We start from the raw sequence: 17232 nt of genomic DNA on the forward strand, positions 1-17232 counted from the left end.
TTCCCGGGATCCTACTCGAAATACTACAGACAAGGTTAGACTTTCCGGACCCCCATGAATGCCGCCATCTATCTAGCTTATACCACGAAGATTCTGTTGGGGAATCTAAGAGATATACGCCCGGCCTAGAGTAGAACGGAAGTGGTTGTCAGTCACGCGCATTCATAGGTGAGAATGATGATGAGTATCACGGATCATCACATTCATCAAGTTGAAGTGCAACGTATATCTTAGAATAAGAATAAAAGAGAATTGAATAGAAAGTAATAGTGATTGTATTGAAACTTGAGGTACAGCAGAGCTCCACACCCTTAATCTATGGTGTGCAGAAACTCCACCGTTGAAAATACATAAGTGAAAGGTTCAGGCATGGCCGAATGGCCAGCCCCCTAAAACGTGATCAATAGCCTCCTAAGATGAAGAATAAAACAAAACTGAGACCAAAGATGAAACGTGGTCAAAAGACGACTAATACACTAGTAAAAAGTCTTATTTATACTAAACTAGCTACTAGGGTTTACATGAGTAAGTAATTGATGCATAAATCCACTTCCGGGGCCCACTTGGTGTATGTTTGGGCTGAGCTTGATCTATCCACGAGCTGAGGCTTTTCTTGGAGTTGAACGCCAAGTTATAACGTGTTTTGGGCGTTCAACTCCGGATCATGACGTGTTTCTGGCGTTTAACTCCAGACAGCAGCATGTACTTGGCATTCAACGCCAAGTTACGTCATCAATTTCCAAATAAAGTATGGACTATTATATATTGCTGGAAATCTCTGGATGTCTACTTTCCAACGCCGTTAAGAGCACGCCATTTGGAGTTCTATAGCTCCAGAAAATCCATTTCGAGTTCAGGGAGGTCAGATTCAAATAGCATCAGCAGTCCTTTTGTCAGCCTTTTTCAGAGTTTTGCTCAAGTCCCTCAATTTCAGCCAGAAATTACCTGAAATCACAGAAAAACACACAAACTCATAGTAAAGTCCAGAAATGTGAATTTAACATAAAAACTAATGAAAAAATCCCTAAAAGTAGCTTGAACTTACTAAAAACTACCTAAAAACAAAGCCAAAAAGCGTATAAATTATCCGCTCATCACAACACCAAACTTAAATTGTTGCTTGTCCCCAAGCAACTGAAAATCAAATAGGATAAAAAGAAGAGAATATACTACAAATTCCAAAATATCAATGAATATTAATTCTAATTAGATGAGCGGGACTTGTAGCGTTTTACTTCTGAACAGTTTTGGCATCTCACTTTTTCCTTTGAAGTTTAAAATGATTGGCTTCTCTAGGAACTTAGAATTTTGGATAGTGTTATTGACTTTCCTAGTTAAGCATGTTGATTCTTGAACACAGCTACTTATGAGTCTTGGCCGTGGCCCTAAGCACTTTGTTTTCCAGTATTACCACCGGATACATAAATGCCACAGACACATGACTGGGTGAACCTTTTCAGATTGTGACTCAGCTTTGCTAGAGTCCCCAGTTAGAGGTGTCCAGAGCTCTTAAGCACACTCTTTTGCTTTGGATCACGACTTTAACCACTCAGTCTCAAGCTATTCACTTGGACCTTCATGACACAAGCACATGGTTAGGGACAACTTGATTTAGCTGCTTAGGCCTGGATTTTATTTCCTTGGGCCCTCCTATCCATTGATGCTCAAAGCCTTGGATCCTTTTTACCCTTGCCTTTTGGTTTTAAGGGCTATTGGCTTTTTCTGCTTGCTTTTTCTTTTTCTATTATTTTTTTCGCCAATTATTTTTTTTCGCAAGCCTTTTGCTTTTTTACTGCTTTTTCTTGCTTCAAAAATCAATTTCATGATTTTTCAGATCATCAATAACATTTCTCTTTGTTCATCATTCTTTCAAGAGCCAACATTTTTAACATTCATAAACAACAAGATAAAAAATATGCACTGTTCAAGCATTCATTCAGAAAACAAAAAGTATTGTCACCATATCAATATAATTAATACTAAATTCAAGGATAAATTCGAAATTCATGTACTTCTTGTTCTTTTGAATTAAAACATTTTTCATTTAAGAGAGATGAAGGATTAATGGAATTTATTTATAGCTTTAAGACATAGTTACTAACTACTAGTGATCATGAAGTAGAGACACAAAACATAGATAAACACAACATAAAAACCGAAAAGCAGAAAGAAATAAGAACAAGGAATGAATCCACCTTAGTCGCGTCTTCTTCTTGAAGGACCAACAATGTCCTTAAGCTCTTCTATGTCCCTTCCTTGCCTTTGTTGCTCCTCCCTCATTGCTCTTTCATCTTCTCTTATTTCATGGAGAATGATGGAGTGCTCATGATGTTCCACCCTTAATTGTTCCACATTGTGGCTCAAATCTTCTAAGGAAGTGTTGAGTTGTTCCCAATAATTGTTGGGAGGAAAGTGCATCCCTTGAGGCATCTCAGGGATTTCTTGATGATGAGCTTTCTCATGCATCTCTTGAGAACCGTGAAGGGTCTCTCTTGCTTGCTCCATCCTCTTCTTGGTGATGGGATTATCCTCTTCAATGAGGATGTCTCCTTCTATGATAACTCCAGCTGAGTAACATAGATGGCAAATAAGGTGAGGAAAAACTAGCCTTGCCATGGTGGAGGGCTTGTTGGCTATTTTGTAGATTTCATTGAAGATGACCTCATGAACTTCTACTTCCTCTCCAATCATGATGCTATGAATCATGATGGCCCGATCCACAGTAACTTCAGATCGGTTGCTAGTGGGAATGATGGAGCGTTGAATGAACTCCAACCATCCTCTAGCCACAGGCTTGAGGTCCAGTCTTCTTAGTTGAACTGGCTTGCCTTTGGAGTCTCTCTTCCATTGAGCTCCTTCCACACATATGTCCGTAAGGACTTGGTCCAACCTTTGATTAAAGTTGACCCTTCTAGTGTAGGGGCATTCATCTCCTTGCATCATGGGCAAGTGGAATGCCAACCTCACATTTTCCAGACTAAAATCTAAGTATTTCCCCCGAACCATTGTGAGATAATTCTTTGGACTCGGGTTCATACTTTGATCATGGTTCCTAGTGATCCATGTATTGGCATAGAACTCTTGAACCATTAAGATTCCGACTTGTTGCATGGGGTTGGTTAGGACTTCCCAACCTCTTCTTCGGATCTCATGTCGGATCTCCGGATACTCATTTTTCTTGAGCTTGAAAGGGACCTCAGGGATCACCTTCTTCTTTGCCACAACATCATAGAAGTGGTCTTGATGGCTTTTGGAAATGAATCTTTCCATCTCCCATGACTCGGAGGTGGAAGCTTTTGTCTTCCCTTTTCCTTTTCTAGAGGATTCTCCGACCTTAGGTGCCATTGATGGTAATGTAAAAACAAAAAGCTTATGCTTTTACCACACCAAACTTAAAATATTGCTCACCCTCGAGCAAGAGAAGAAAGAAGAAAAGAAGAAGAAGAAGAAAAATGGAGGAGAGTGATGGGAGATGGATTCGGCCAAGGTATAGTAGAGGGAATAGTGTTGTGTGAAAATGGAGTGGAATGGAGGGGTTTATATAGGGAGAGGGGAGAGGGTAGGTTCGACCATTTAGGGTGGGATTGGGGGGAAATGTTTTTGAATTTTGAAGGTAGGTGGGGTTTATAGGGAAGAGTGGATGGATGTGAGTGGTGAATAGGTGATTGGGAAGAGAGATTGAGGTGATTGGTGAAGGGTTTTTGGGAAGTGTGACATGGGGAAGAGTAAAATAGGATTAGGAGGTAAGGTGGGAATATGTTAGGTGGGGATCCTGTGGGGTCCATAGATCCTAAGGTGATCCTGTGGGGTCCACAGATCCAGAGGTGTCAAGGAATTCCATCCCTGCACCAAATAGGCATGTAAAATGCCTTTGCACACCATTCTGGCGTTTAAACGCCGAGTGGTGCACGTTCTGGGCGTTCAACGCCCATGTAAAGCATGTTTCTGGCGTTGAACGCCAACTTCATGCTTGTTACTGGCGTTCAGCGCCAGCTTTTCCTCTAGGCACATTTCTGGCGGTCAGCGCCAATTTCATGCTCTGTTCTGGCGTTGAACACCAGCCAGATGCTCCTTACTGGCGTTGAACGCCAGTCTGTGCTTCCTCCAGGGTGTGATTTTTCTTCTACTGTTTTTTGATTCTGTTTTTAATTTTTATATTTTTTTTCGTGACTCCACATGATCATGTACCTAAAAAAAACAAAATAACAATAGAATAAAATAAAAATTAGATAAATAAAATTGGGTTGCCTCCCAACAAGCGCTTCTTTAATGTCAATAGCTTGACAGTGGCTCTCATGGAGCCACAAAGGTGATCAGGTCAATGTTGTATAGTCCCAACTCCAAACTTAGAGTTTGGATATGGGGTCTTAACACCAAACTCTAAGTTTGGTTGTGGCCTCCCAACACCAAACTTAGAGTTTGACTGTGGGGGCTCTTCTTGACTCTGAACTGAGAGAAGCTCTTCATGCTTACTCTCTTTTGTCACAGAGGGATGGCCATGTGCCTTAAACACAAGGTAGTCCCCATTCAATTGAAGGACTATTTCACCTCTGTTGACATCTATCACAGCTCCTGCTGTGGCTAGGAAAGGTCTTCCAAGGATGATGCATTCATCCTCTTCCTTCCTAGTGTCTAAGATTATGAAATCAGTTGGGATGTAAAGGCCTTCAACCTTTACTAACATGTCCTCTACTATTCCATAAGCTTGTCTCAATGACTTGTCTGCCAATTGTAATGAGAACAAGGCAGGTTGTACCTCAATGATCCCCAGCTTCTCCATTACAGAGAGTGGCATAAGATTTATCCCTGACCCTAGATCACATAGAGCTTTTTCAAAGGTCATGGTGCCTATGGTACAAGGTATTAAAAACTTTCCAGGATCTTGTTTCTTTTGAGGTAGAGTTTGTTGAATCCAGGTATCTAGTTCATTAAGGAGCAAGAGAGGTTCACTTTCCCAAGTCTCATTACCAAACAACTTGGCATTCAACTTCATGATAGCTCCTAAATATTGAGCAACTTGCTCTCCAGTCACATCTTCATCCTCTTCAGAGGAAGAATAGTCTTCAGAGCTCATGAATGGCAGAAGGAGATTTAATGGAATCTCTATGGTCTCTATATGAGCCTCAGATTCCTTTGGATCCTTAATAGGAAATTCCTTCTTGCTTCAGGGACGTCCCAGGAGGTCTTCCTCACTAGGATTTTTGTCTTCCTCCTCCCTTGTGCATTCGGCCATATTGATCACATCAATGGCCTTGCACTCTCCTTTTGGATTCTCTTCTGTATTGCTTGGGAGAATACTGGGAGGAGTTTCAATGACTTTCTTACTCAGCTGGCCCACTTGTGCCTCCAGATTTCTGATGGAGGATCTTGTTTCACTCATGAAACTGAAAGTGGCTTTTGACAGATCAGAGACTAGATTGGCTAAATTATAAGTGTTTTGTTCAGAATTCTCTGTCTGTTACTGAGAAGATGATGGAAAAGGCTTGCTATTGCTCAGCCTGGTGCGTCCACCATTGTTAAAGCCTTGTTGAGGCTTTTGGTGATCCTTCAATGAGAAATTTGGATGATTTCTCCATGACGAGTTATAGGTGTTTCCATAAGGTTCACTCATGTAATTAACCTCTGCCATGGCAGGGTTCTCAGGATCATAAGCTTCTTCAGAAGCTGCCTCTTTAGTACTGTTGGATGCATATTGCCATCCATTCAGATTTTAAGAGATCATGTTGACCTGTTGAGTCAACACTTTGTTCTGAGCCAATATGGCATTCAGAGCATCAATTTCAAGAACTCCTTTCTTCTGAGGTATCCCATTATTCACGGAATTCCTCTCAGAAGTGTACATGAATTGGTTGTTTACAACCATGTCAATGCGTTCTTGAGCCTCTTCAGGCGTTTTCTTTAGGTGAATAGATCCACCTGCAGAATGGTCCAATGACATTTTCGAAAATTCAGATAGACCATAATAGAATATATCTAATATGGTCCATTCTGAAAACATGTCAGATGGGCACCTTTTGGTTAGCTGCTTGTATCTTTCCCAAGCTTCATAGAGGGATTCACCATCTTTTTGTTTGAAGGTCTGAACATCCACTCTAAGCTTGCTCAGCTTTTGAGGAGGAAAGAATTTATCTAAGAAGGCAGTGACCAGCTTATCCCAGGAGTCCAGGCTATCCTTGGGTTGTGAATCCAACCATATTCTAGCTTTGTCTCTTACAGCAAAAGGGAAAAGCATGAGTCTGTAGACTTCAGGATCAACTCTATTCGTCTTTACAGTCTCACAGATCTGCAAGAACTCAGTTAAAAACTGATAAGGATCTTCAGATGGAAGTCCATAAAACTTGCAGTTTTGTTGCATTAAGGCAACTAGCTGAGGTTTCAGCTCAAAGTTATTGGCTCCAATGGCAGGAATGGAGATGCTTCTTCCATCAAATTTGGACGTTGGCTTTGTGAAGTCACCAAGCATTCTCCTTGCATTATTATTATTTTCGGCTGCCATCTCCTTCTCTTGTTCGAAAATTTCTAAAAGGTTATTTTTGGATTGTTGTAATTTAGTTTCTCTTAGTTTCCTTTTCAGAGTCCTTTCAGGTTCAGGATCAATTTCAACAAGAGTGCCTTTTTCCCTGTTCCTGCTCATATGAAAGAGAAGAAAACAAGAAAAGAAGAGGAATCCTCTATGTCACAGTATAGAGATTCCTTTATGTTAGTAGAAGAAGAAAGGGGATAAGAGTGAAGAAGAATGGGTTCAGATTTTTAGATAAAGAGAGGTGAAGAGAAGTGTTAGTAAATAAATAATTAAATAGAATAAGAAAAGAGATGGAGAATTTCAAAAATAATTTTGAAAAAGTGGTTAGTGATTTTCGAAAATCAGAGATAAGATATAATTAAAATTAAAATTTAAAACAACTAAAAAGAATTTTTGAAAAAGAGAGAAGTATTTTCGAAAATTAGAGAGGGATAGGTAGTTAGTTGGTTTTGAAAAAGATAGGAAACAAACAAAAAGTTAGTTAGTTGATTGAAAAAGATATTAAAATCAAATTTGAAAAAGATAAGAAGTTAGATAAGATATTTTGAAATCAAATTTTGAAAAAGATAAAATTTTTGAAAAAGATAAGATAAAAGATAAAAAGATTTAATTCAAAAATTTGAAATTACTTACTTCACTAACAAGAAACTACAAGATAAGATTCTAGAACTTAAAGATTGAACCTTTCTTAACAAGAAAGTAACAAACTTCAAATTTTTGAATCAATCACATTAATTGTTAGCTAATTTTCGAAAATATGATATAAAGATAAGAAAAAGATTTTGAAAATATTGAAAAAGAATTTTGAAATTTTCGAGAAATAGAAAAAAAATGAAAAAGATATAATTTTTGAAAAAGATTTTGAAAAGATAAGATTTTTAAAATTGAAATTTTGACTTGACTTGTAAGAAACAACTAATTTTTAAAAATTTTTGACCAAGTCAACCCAAAATTTCGAAAATTTGGAGAGAAATAAGGAAAATATATTTTTTGATTTTTTGAATTTTTTTTAATGATGAGAGAGAAAAACAACAAAAATGACTCACAACATGAAAATTATGAATCAAAACTCATGATGCATGCAAGAACACTATGAATGTCAAGATGAACACGAAGAACACTTTGAAGATCATGATGAACATCAAGAACATAATTTTGAAAAATTTTTTTGATGCAAAGAAAACATGCAAGACACCAAACTTAGAAATATTTAATGCATGGACTCTAACAAACGAAAAATGCATATGAAAAACAACAAACAACACAAAACAAGAAAACATCAAGATCAAACAAGAAGACTTGTCAAGAACATCTTGAAGATCATGAAGAACACTATGAATGCATGGAATTTTCGAAAAATACAAGAAAAATTTTTAAAAAGCATGCAATTGACACCAAACTTAAAAGTTGACTCAAGACTCAAACAAGAAACACAAAATATTTTTTTGATTTTTATGATTTTATGATTTTTTTGGATTTTTATTGATTTTTTTTTGAAAATATTTTTGGAAAAACGAAAAAGAAAAGAAAAATTTTGAAAAAGTTTTTTTGAAAAGAAAATTACCTAATCTGAGCAACAAGATGAACCGTCAGTGGTCCAAACTCGAACAATCCCCGGCAACGGCGCCAAAAACTTGGTGGACGAAATTGTGATCCTCTTTGAATTTGCATGAGATTTAAAAATTGGCCCTATTGGAATTTATGATCATAACTTCATTCAACTTAACCAGCAAGTGTACTGGGTCATCCAAGTAATACCTTACGTGAGTAAGGGTCGATCCCACAGAGATTGTTGGTATGAAGCAAGCTATGGTCACCTTGTAAATCTCAGTTAAGTGGATTCATAGGGTCAAATGTAATTGGATTAGATAATTTAAAAGATAAATAAAATAAAAAGGGATAGAAATACTTATGTAAATCAATAGTGGGAATTTCAGATAGGCGTGTGGAGATGCTAGAATCCTTTCGTATATCTACTTTCTTATTGCTCTCATCCAATCCTTCTTACTCCTTTCCATGGCAAGCTGTATGTAGGGCATCACCATCATCAATGGATACTTTTAATCCTCTCGGGAAAATGGTCCTATGCGCTGTCACTGCACGGCTAATCGTCTGGAGGCATCATCCTTGTTGATAGCTACATCCCATCCTCTCAGTGAAAATGGTCCAAATGCTCTGTCACAGCACGGCTAATCATCTGTCGGTTCTCAATCAGGTTGGAGTAGAATCCATTGATTTTTTTGCGTTTGTCATCACGCCCAGCCTTCAGGAGTTTGAAGCTCGTCACAGTCATTCAATACCGGAATCCTACTCGGAATACCACAGACAAGGTTAGACTTTCCGGATTCCCGGGATCCTACTCGGAATACCACAGACAAGGTTAGAATTTCCGGACCCCCATGAATGCCGCCATCTATCTAGCTTATACCACGAAGATTCTGTTGGGGAATCTAAGAGATATGCGCCCGGCCTAGAGTAGAACGGAAGTGGTTGTCAGTCACGCGCATTCATAGGTGAGAATGATGATGAGTGTCACGGATCATCACATTCATCAAGTTGAAGTGAAACGTATATCTTGGAATAAGAATAAAAGAGAATTGAATAGAAAGTAATAGTGATTGTATTGAAACTTGAGGTACAGCAGAGCTCCACACCCTTAATCTATGGTGTGCAGAAACTCCACCGTTGAAAATACATAAGTGAAAGGTTCAGGCATGGCCAAATGGCCAGCCCCCTAAAATGTGATCAATAGCCTCCTAAGATGAATAATAAAACAAAACTGAGACCAAAGATGAAACGTGGTTAAAAGATGACTAATACACTAGTAAAAAGTCTTATTTATACTAAACTAGCTACTAGGGTTTACATGAGTAGGTAATTGATGCATAAATCCACTTCCGAGGCCCACTTGGTGTATGTTTGGGCTGAGCTTGATCTATTGGTGGACGAAATTGTGATTCATTCTTTTCACTTCAACAATCCCCGGGTAATGGCTCCAAAAACTTGGTGTCAATGCCATGGTTCACAACTTCGCACAACTAACCAGCAAGTGCACTGGGTCGTCCAAGTAATACCTTACGTGAGTAAGGGTCGATCCCACGGAGATTGTTGGTATGAAGCAAGCTATGGTCATCTTGTAAATCCCAGTCAGGAGGATAAAATTATGGAATTTAGAAAATCAAATATGATTAATAGAAAATAAAAGGGATAGAAATACTTATGTAAATCAATAGTGGGAATTTCAGATAAGTGTATGGAGATGCTGTGCTCCTCTTGAATCTCTACTTTCCTATTACAGTCATCCAATCCTTCCTACTCCTTTCCATGGCAAGATGTATGTAGGGCATCACCGTTGTCAATGGCTACATCCCATTCTCTCAGTGAAAACATTCCTATGCTCTGTCACAGCACGGCTAATCATCTGTCGGTTCTCAATCACGTTGGAATAGAATCCCTTGATTCTTTTGCGCTTGTCATCACGCCCAACCTTCAGGAGTTTGAAGCTCGTCACAGTCATTCAATCTCAGAATCCTACTCGGAATACCATAGACAAGGTTTAGACTTTCCGGATCCTCATGAATGCCGCCATCTATCTAGCTTATACCACGAAGATTCTATTGGGGAATCTAAGAGATATGCGCCCGGCCTAGAGTAGAACGGAAGTGGTTGTCAGTCACGCGCGTTCATAGGTGAGAATGATGATGAGTGTCACGGATCATCACATTCATCAAGGTGAAGTGCAACGTATATCTTGGATTAAGAATAAAATTGATTTGGATAGAAAATAATAGTAATTGCATTGAAACTTGAGGTACAGCAGAGCTCCACACCCTTAATCTATGGTGTGTAGAAACTCCACCGTTGAAAATACATAAGTGAGAGAGGTTCAGGCATGGCCGAATGGCCAGCCCCCAAAACGTGGTCACTGGATCAAAATACAATCCAGGAATCAAAACCAAGATGATAATATGATAGTAAAGAGTTCTATTTATAATAAACTAGCTACTAGGGTTTACAGAAGTAAGTAATTGATGCATAAATCCATTTCCGGGGCCCACTTGGTGTATGTTTGGGCTGAGCTTGGTCTATCCACGAGCTGAGGCTTTTCTTGGAGTTGAACTCCAAGTTATAACGTGTTTTGGGCGTTCAACTCCGGATCATGACGTGTTTTTGGCGTTTAACTCCAGACAGCAGCATGTACTTAGCGTTCAACGCCAAGTTACGTTGTCAATTTCCGAATAAAGTATGAACTATTATATATTGCTGGAAAGCTCTGGATGTCTACTTTCCAACGCCGTTGAGAGCGCGCCATTTGGAGTTCTGTAGCTCCAGAAAATCCATTTTGAGTGCAGGGAGGTCAGATTCCAACAGCATCAGCAGTCCTTTTGTCAGCCCTTTTCAGAGTTTTGCTCAAGTCCCTCAATTTCAGCCAGAAATTACCTGAAATCACAGAAAAACACACAAACTCATAGTAAAGTCCAGAAACGTGAATTTAACATAAAAACTAATGAAAACATCCCTAAAAGTAACTAGATCATACTAAAAACTACCTAAAAACAATGCCAAAAAGCGTATAAATTATCCGCTCATCATCTATCCACGAGCTGAGGCTTTTCTTGGAGTTGAACGCCAAGTTATAACGTGTTTTGGGTGTTCAACTCCGGATCATGACGTGTTTCTGGCATTTAACTCCAGACAACAGCATGTACTTGGCGTCCAACGCCAAGTTAGGTCGTCAATTTCCGAATAAAGTATGGACTATTATATATTGCTGGAAAGCTATGGATGTCTACTTTCCAACGCCGTTGAGAGCGCGCCATTTGAAGTTCTGTAGCTCCAGAAAATCCATTTCGAGTGCAGGGAGGTCAGATTCCAACAGCATCAGCAGTCCTTTTGTCAGCCTTTTTCAGAGTTTTGCTCAAGTCCCTCAATTTCAGCCAGAAATTACCTGAAATCACAGAAAAACATACAAACTCATATTAAAGTCCAGAAATGTGAATTTAACATAAAAACTAATGAAAACATCCCTAAAAGTAGCTTGAACTTACTAAAAACTACCTAAAAACAATGCCAAAAAGCGTATAAATTATCCGCTCATCAGCTGTGATATCACATTGTCGGTTCAACTTCCAACCTGACACATCTCCATGGAGATGTAACCCTTCGATATCATCATTGGGAACCCCCGAGATATAATGCTCATATCACTGTCCAGGGTTTTGTGCCTGCACGCTCTATTGATTCGAAGGGATGCGAGCATGATACTCATGCCACGGACCTCACATCTCAACGCAAGCGGAACGAACAACCGCCCTTACGCCGCTGCCACTACCTCGATAGGCGGGATCCAACCGCCGTCCATGCCGGGCACATAGCGTCTCAACAATCTCACTATAAAGTGATACATCAGTGGTTTTCAGAAAATATTTTTAGTATATCATGGATCCATCATCTCATTCTGAGTCCTCGACTCATCATAACCACTGTAAATCAACATTTTCATTTCCGAGTCCTCAACTCATCTCAACTACTATCAATCAACACTTTCATTTCCGAACTCAACAGTTCATCAGTTCTCATCTCATACATCAGTCTACCTTCACACGCCATTAAACCACCCTCAGTGCACCAGAAACCTAAGCCTCTGTTTTCTAATTTTTTAGATTAATATCAACTAAAACCCTTAGGTTAATTCCTATTTTTCAAATGTCCCAAACTAGGCCCAAGAGTCTTAAAATGGTTTTATAGAAGCTTACAATCTTGTTGGGAAGGTGGAATAGTTGAAAACAAAGTTAAAATTTGAGAAACAGAGCATGTGAGTACGCACAGAGGTGTGCGCGCACGCCCTGAAGAAGTTTTAAAACGTGTGCGTATGCATAGAGGTGTGTGATGAACCACTATTTTATGGTTTACATTGTGTATAATTACGTGGTTTTATCATGATCCTTACCCACTTATTCATTAATTTAGCATGCATTTATATTTCCTTCCTGGAATTATTACATGATTGAAAACTGCTTCCTAGAGACTTTTTATTATGCATTTTAGTTATCCTTTATCACATTCGATGCCGTGATCTGTGTGTTAAGTGTTTCAGGCTTTATAGAACATGGATGAGTTGGAGATTGGAAGGGAAGCTAGCAAAAATGGAATGAACACAAGAAATTGAGGAGACAACCAGCGAGAAGTGACGTGGCCGCATGGCTTACGCGTTTGCGCAGAAGAGGAGAAATCGTAGTGACGCGGCCGCATGGCTCATGCAACCGCGCGGAAAGTAAAAGCACAAGTGACGCGGAGGCGTGGACGACGCGAACGTGTGGCACGAAAAAATGCGAATGACACGACCGCATGGACGACGCGATCGCGTGACATGCGCGATCTGTATAATCTGCAGATTTTGTTGGGAGCGGTTTTGGGCCCTGTTTTAACCCAGTTCTCGGCCCAGAACAGCAGAGTAGAGCCAGAGAACATGCAGAAACGAGAAAAAAAACATTCATTCTACACAGTTTTGAGTTTTTTTTAGATCTAGTTTTACTCCTCCTCTAGGTATTTTTTCTCTCTACACAATTGATACTTTTAGGATATTATATTTCTACTACATTTGCATTGGGATATTGAGAAGAGTTATTTCCTCATCAAGACTTCGTCATTCTAGTTTATTCTCTTAACTTGGTTTATTTCTTCCATGTTCTTTGCCTTGTTTAATTTTGTCATTGGAATACTTTTATGATTATTTAATACAAGAATTATTTCTTTCATTTTAATCCATTTTACCTTCCAATAATCATGTCTTCTTTCGATTCCCTTTCATATGTTATGGATTTATTATTTACAATGAGTGAGTAATTCTCTAACTTGATGGGGAGTTGATTAAAAGGAACCAATTGAGTTGGAAGGCTTGAAAGAAAGATTGTAATTGGGTTTACTGTTGGATTGCCTTCTAGTCACTAACACCAATCTCTTTAATTAAGTGGGTTGCAATTTGTGAACAGACGTAGCATTCCAACGTGTTTGACTTTCCTTTGCCTAGTAAAGGATAACCAAACAGAATAACTTTTAATTATCAATTAATCCTGAGAGCATTCCAACTATAATAGGGACTCCAACTAACCAACTCCCAGTCAAGGCTTTTATTTACATTGTTCAAATTCATCAATTTAATTTCCTGTCATTCAACTCAAACCTTTTTGAAAACATCTGATTAATAAATTAGCACACCTTTCTGCAACTCGTTGGGAGACGACCTGGGATTCATACTCCCAGTATTTAAAATTTGAATTTCTGTGACATATTTTTAAATTGATAAGTGGATTTTCGGTGAGTTAAGAACTATACTTGCAAAGTACACACTTTCATAATTTTTAATTCACTAATTTTCACTGCATCAATTTTTGGCGCCGTTGTCGGGGAGTTGCAACAGTGTGTTAATTTATTGATTGGTATTTATTTCTATTGCAATTTTTTTTCTTTTCATTCTATCAATATGAACTGCACGTTTCTTTCGTTAAATGACGCGTTCGCTTCCTGATCCAAGCTTGCCAGCATTTGACCCTGAAATTGAAAGAACTCTTTCGCATATAAGGCGAGCCAGGCGTAGGCGATTTCTCTTTGAGCACGAACCTGAACCGTCATTTAAGGAAGAAACAACCCCCTTTTCTACTGATCCAGTTCATTCACATGCAGGTGACATGGCAGCACCCAGAAGAGTCACCATCCAGGAGGAAGGAGCCCCTGATTTTACGCTCTAACCATTCCAGGCGCACCACCCAGCAGTAGCTGTAGATTTTGAAATAAAATCTTCACTACTCAACTTGATGCCCAAATTTCATGGCTTACCTGCTCAAGAGCCTATCAAGCATCTCAGGAATTTCCAGACCGCTTGCTCTACTGATAAGCGTGATGGAGCTGATGAAATCTCTATTCTACTAAAAGCCTTCCCGTTTTCTCTGGAAGGAAAGGCAAGAGAGTGGTACTACACTCAACCCAGAAAAATTATTTCCAGCTGGGATACGCTTAGGAGCGAATTTCTAGATAAATTCTTTCTAGCTGAAATTGCTGATAAGCTAAGGAAGGACATGTCTATTATCGTCCAGGACGAATCTAAAACCCTCTATGAATACTTGGAGCACTTCAATACACTTCGAAATGCATGTCCCCATCATATGATTGACAAGATAGTCTTACTCGGTTACTTTACACAGGGTCTGAGACCTCAAGATAGGACCACACTGGAAGGTGCTTGCAATGGTTCTATAAAAAAGCACAAGACTACAGACGAAGCATGGCAATTGATCAAAGACTTAGCCGACTCTACTAGGAATCATAGGCAAAGACAAAGTCGGTCAAGAGCTGTTGCGGAGGTATCCACTAATACAGAGACTACCGCTATAGCCCAGAATCTATGTGAAATTACTAACTTGCTGAAGCAGATGCAACTGAATCAACAACAACCTCAGCAAGTTCAGCCTTCTCCACCACAGCACAGCCAGTAGTTAGTCCCACAAAGAGTGTGCGGCATCTGTGCAGATTATAGTCACTATACCGATGAGTGTCTGCAGCTCCAACCAGAAGACAATACTGTAGCAGCCACTCACAATTTTTATGACCGCCCCAATCAAGGGTACAATCAAGATGGCAATTATAACCAAGGATGGCAGGATAATTCCAACCAAGGCTGGAGAGATAATTCTAACCTGGGTTGGAGGGACAATTCTAGCAAAAGAGGCAGAGATAACAATGGAAATCAGAGGTGGAATAATAATAACAACAGGCAGCAGAATCAACCTTACAGAGCACCCCATTTAAGACAACCTCAAGCCCCTCAGCAAACCTCTCAGACCACTAGCATCTCTTCATCCCTTAATACTGACTTACTACAAGCCATTGATCAGAGACATCAGGCTATGGAAGAAAATATTAAAGCAACTCTGAATACTTTCGCTTCTACTTTACAAACTCTTGTCTCACAGATGGGATCAACGCAAAATTCCAGTAACCAGTCCTCAAGCTCTGGTGGACTCCCCTCTCAACCATTCCCCAACCCAAAGGGTGGTATTAATGCCATTACCCTAAGGTCTGGAACCACACTGCAGGAGAGAAGTCAAGAGGAGCTAAGCCCACCAGAACACACCTCAGCTGAAGAGGTTGTGGAATTAGAAGATGTTGAAGAGGAAAAGGACATACAGGACATACCTGAGAGAGAAGAAGCTCAATCACAGGAGAAAGCACCAAAAGGCGCAGACACTGCAGAAAATACCACTCCCATTCCATTTCCACAACTTGCAAGGAAGCCCAGGAAGCAGTTGGAACCTGACCCCAAGATGGTAGAAATCTTCAAAAAGGTTGAGGTAACTGTTCTCTTTTTTGATGTCATTCAACAGGTACCTAAATATGCAAAGTTTCTAAAAGATTTATGTATACATAAGGACAAAATTAATGAATTAGAAACTATTCCTTTAGGAAGTTCCATATCTATTTTAATGGGAAGTTTACCTGAAAAATGTAGTGACCCAGGTCCTTGTATAGTTAGTTGTACTATCGGTGGTGTAGTAATTTATGATTGCATGTGTGATTTGGGAGCATGTGTTAGTATTATGCCTTTATCTGTATATGATGTTTTAAGGCTCCCTCCCTTAAAAAGGTCAGCAGCTCGTTTTGTGTTGGCAGATAAAAGCATTATTACAGTAGTTAGAGTAGCTGAAGATGTTTTAGTGAACATTAAAGGGCTCACATTTCCCACTGATTTCTATATCTTGGAGATGCCCAATAATGACTCAGATAAGCCATCATCAATTCTACTTGGCAGACCATTCCTGAAGACATCAAGATTCAAATTAGATGCTTTTTCAGGAACATATTCTTTTGAAATAGATGGCAGAATAGTAATCTTCAATTTGAGTGGAGTCATAAACAACCCTCAGAAGATCATTCCATCTTCTAGTGTGATGTCATAGATGAAGCTGTAGCTGAATTCACCAGGAAGAGCTGGAAGAAAAGTACACAGAACAAAGTCCAAGTGCGGGGACTCTATTAACTAACAATAAGGACACTTCTGAACTTTCACAAGCTCCAGACAACCCAGAGCCTGCCCATGATCAGAAGATTGAGTTGAAATCTCTCCCTCCACATCTCAAATATGCTTATCTTGAAGAAGGGCAGAAGTTTCCAATTATTATTGCACAGGATCTCACTCCTGACCAGGAAGAGCAGCTACTTAATGTGCTGAGGAAGCACAAGAAAGCAATTGGGTGGAGTTTGGCAGACATTGTAGGCATCAACCCTCAAGTATGTGAGAACAGAATATTTTTAGAGGAAGGAGCAAGACCTTTCTGCCAACCCCATAGAAGACTGAATCCCATTATTTTGGAAGTTGTCAAAAAGGAAGTGACCAGACTATTGGAAGCAGGTATCATTTATCCTATTTCAGACAGTGAATGGGTTAGCCCAGTACAAGTGGTGCCCAAGAAGTTTGGAGTCACGACAGTGAAGAACGAGCATGGAGAGCTCATAGCGACCAGAGTACAGAACGCTTGGAGAGTCTGCATTGATTACAGGCGTCTCAACCAAGCTACTCGCAAGGATCACTACCCTCTTCCATTCATTAATCAAATGCTGGATCGCCTGTCAGGTAAATCACATTATTGCTTTTTAGATGGTTACACAGGTTATTTCCAGATTCATATAGCTCCCGAGGATCAGGAAAAGACTAC

The 17232-nt window shown here is 39.5% G+C and overlaps 1 non-coding gene across 1 annotated transcript; it reads left to right on the forward strand.

Annotated features, from left to right (window-relative positions):
* Positions 1–5996: 5996 nt before the first annotated feature.
* On the forward strand, positions 5997–6100 carry LOC112763697 (small nucleolar RNA R71). The gene has a single exon (XR_003182922.1). It is a non-coding gene; the product is annotated as a small nucleolar RNA R71 (small nucleolar RNA).
* The last annotated feature ends 11132 nt before the right edge of the window (positions 6101–17232 follow it).

This window comes from Arachis hypogaea, chromosome 2 (genome assembly GCF_003086295.3).
Source record: "Arachis hypogaea cultivar Tifrunner chromosome 2, arahy.Tifrunner.gnm2.J5K5, whole genome shotgun sequence".
Lineage (NCBI taxonomy): Eukaryota > Viridiplantae > Streptophyta > Magnoliopsida > Fabales > Fabaceae > Arachis > Arachis hypogaea.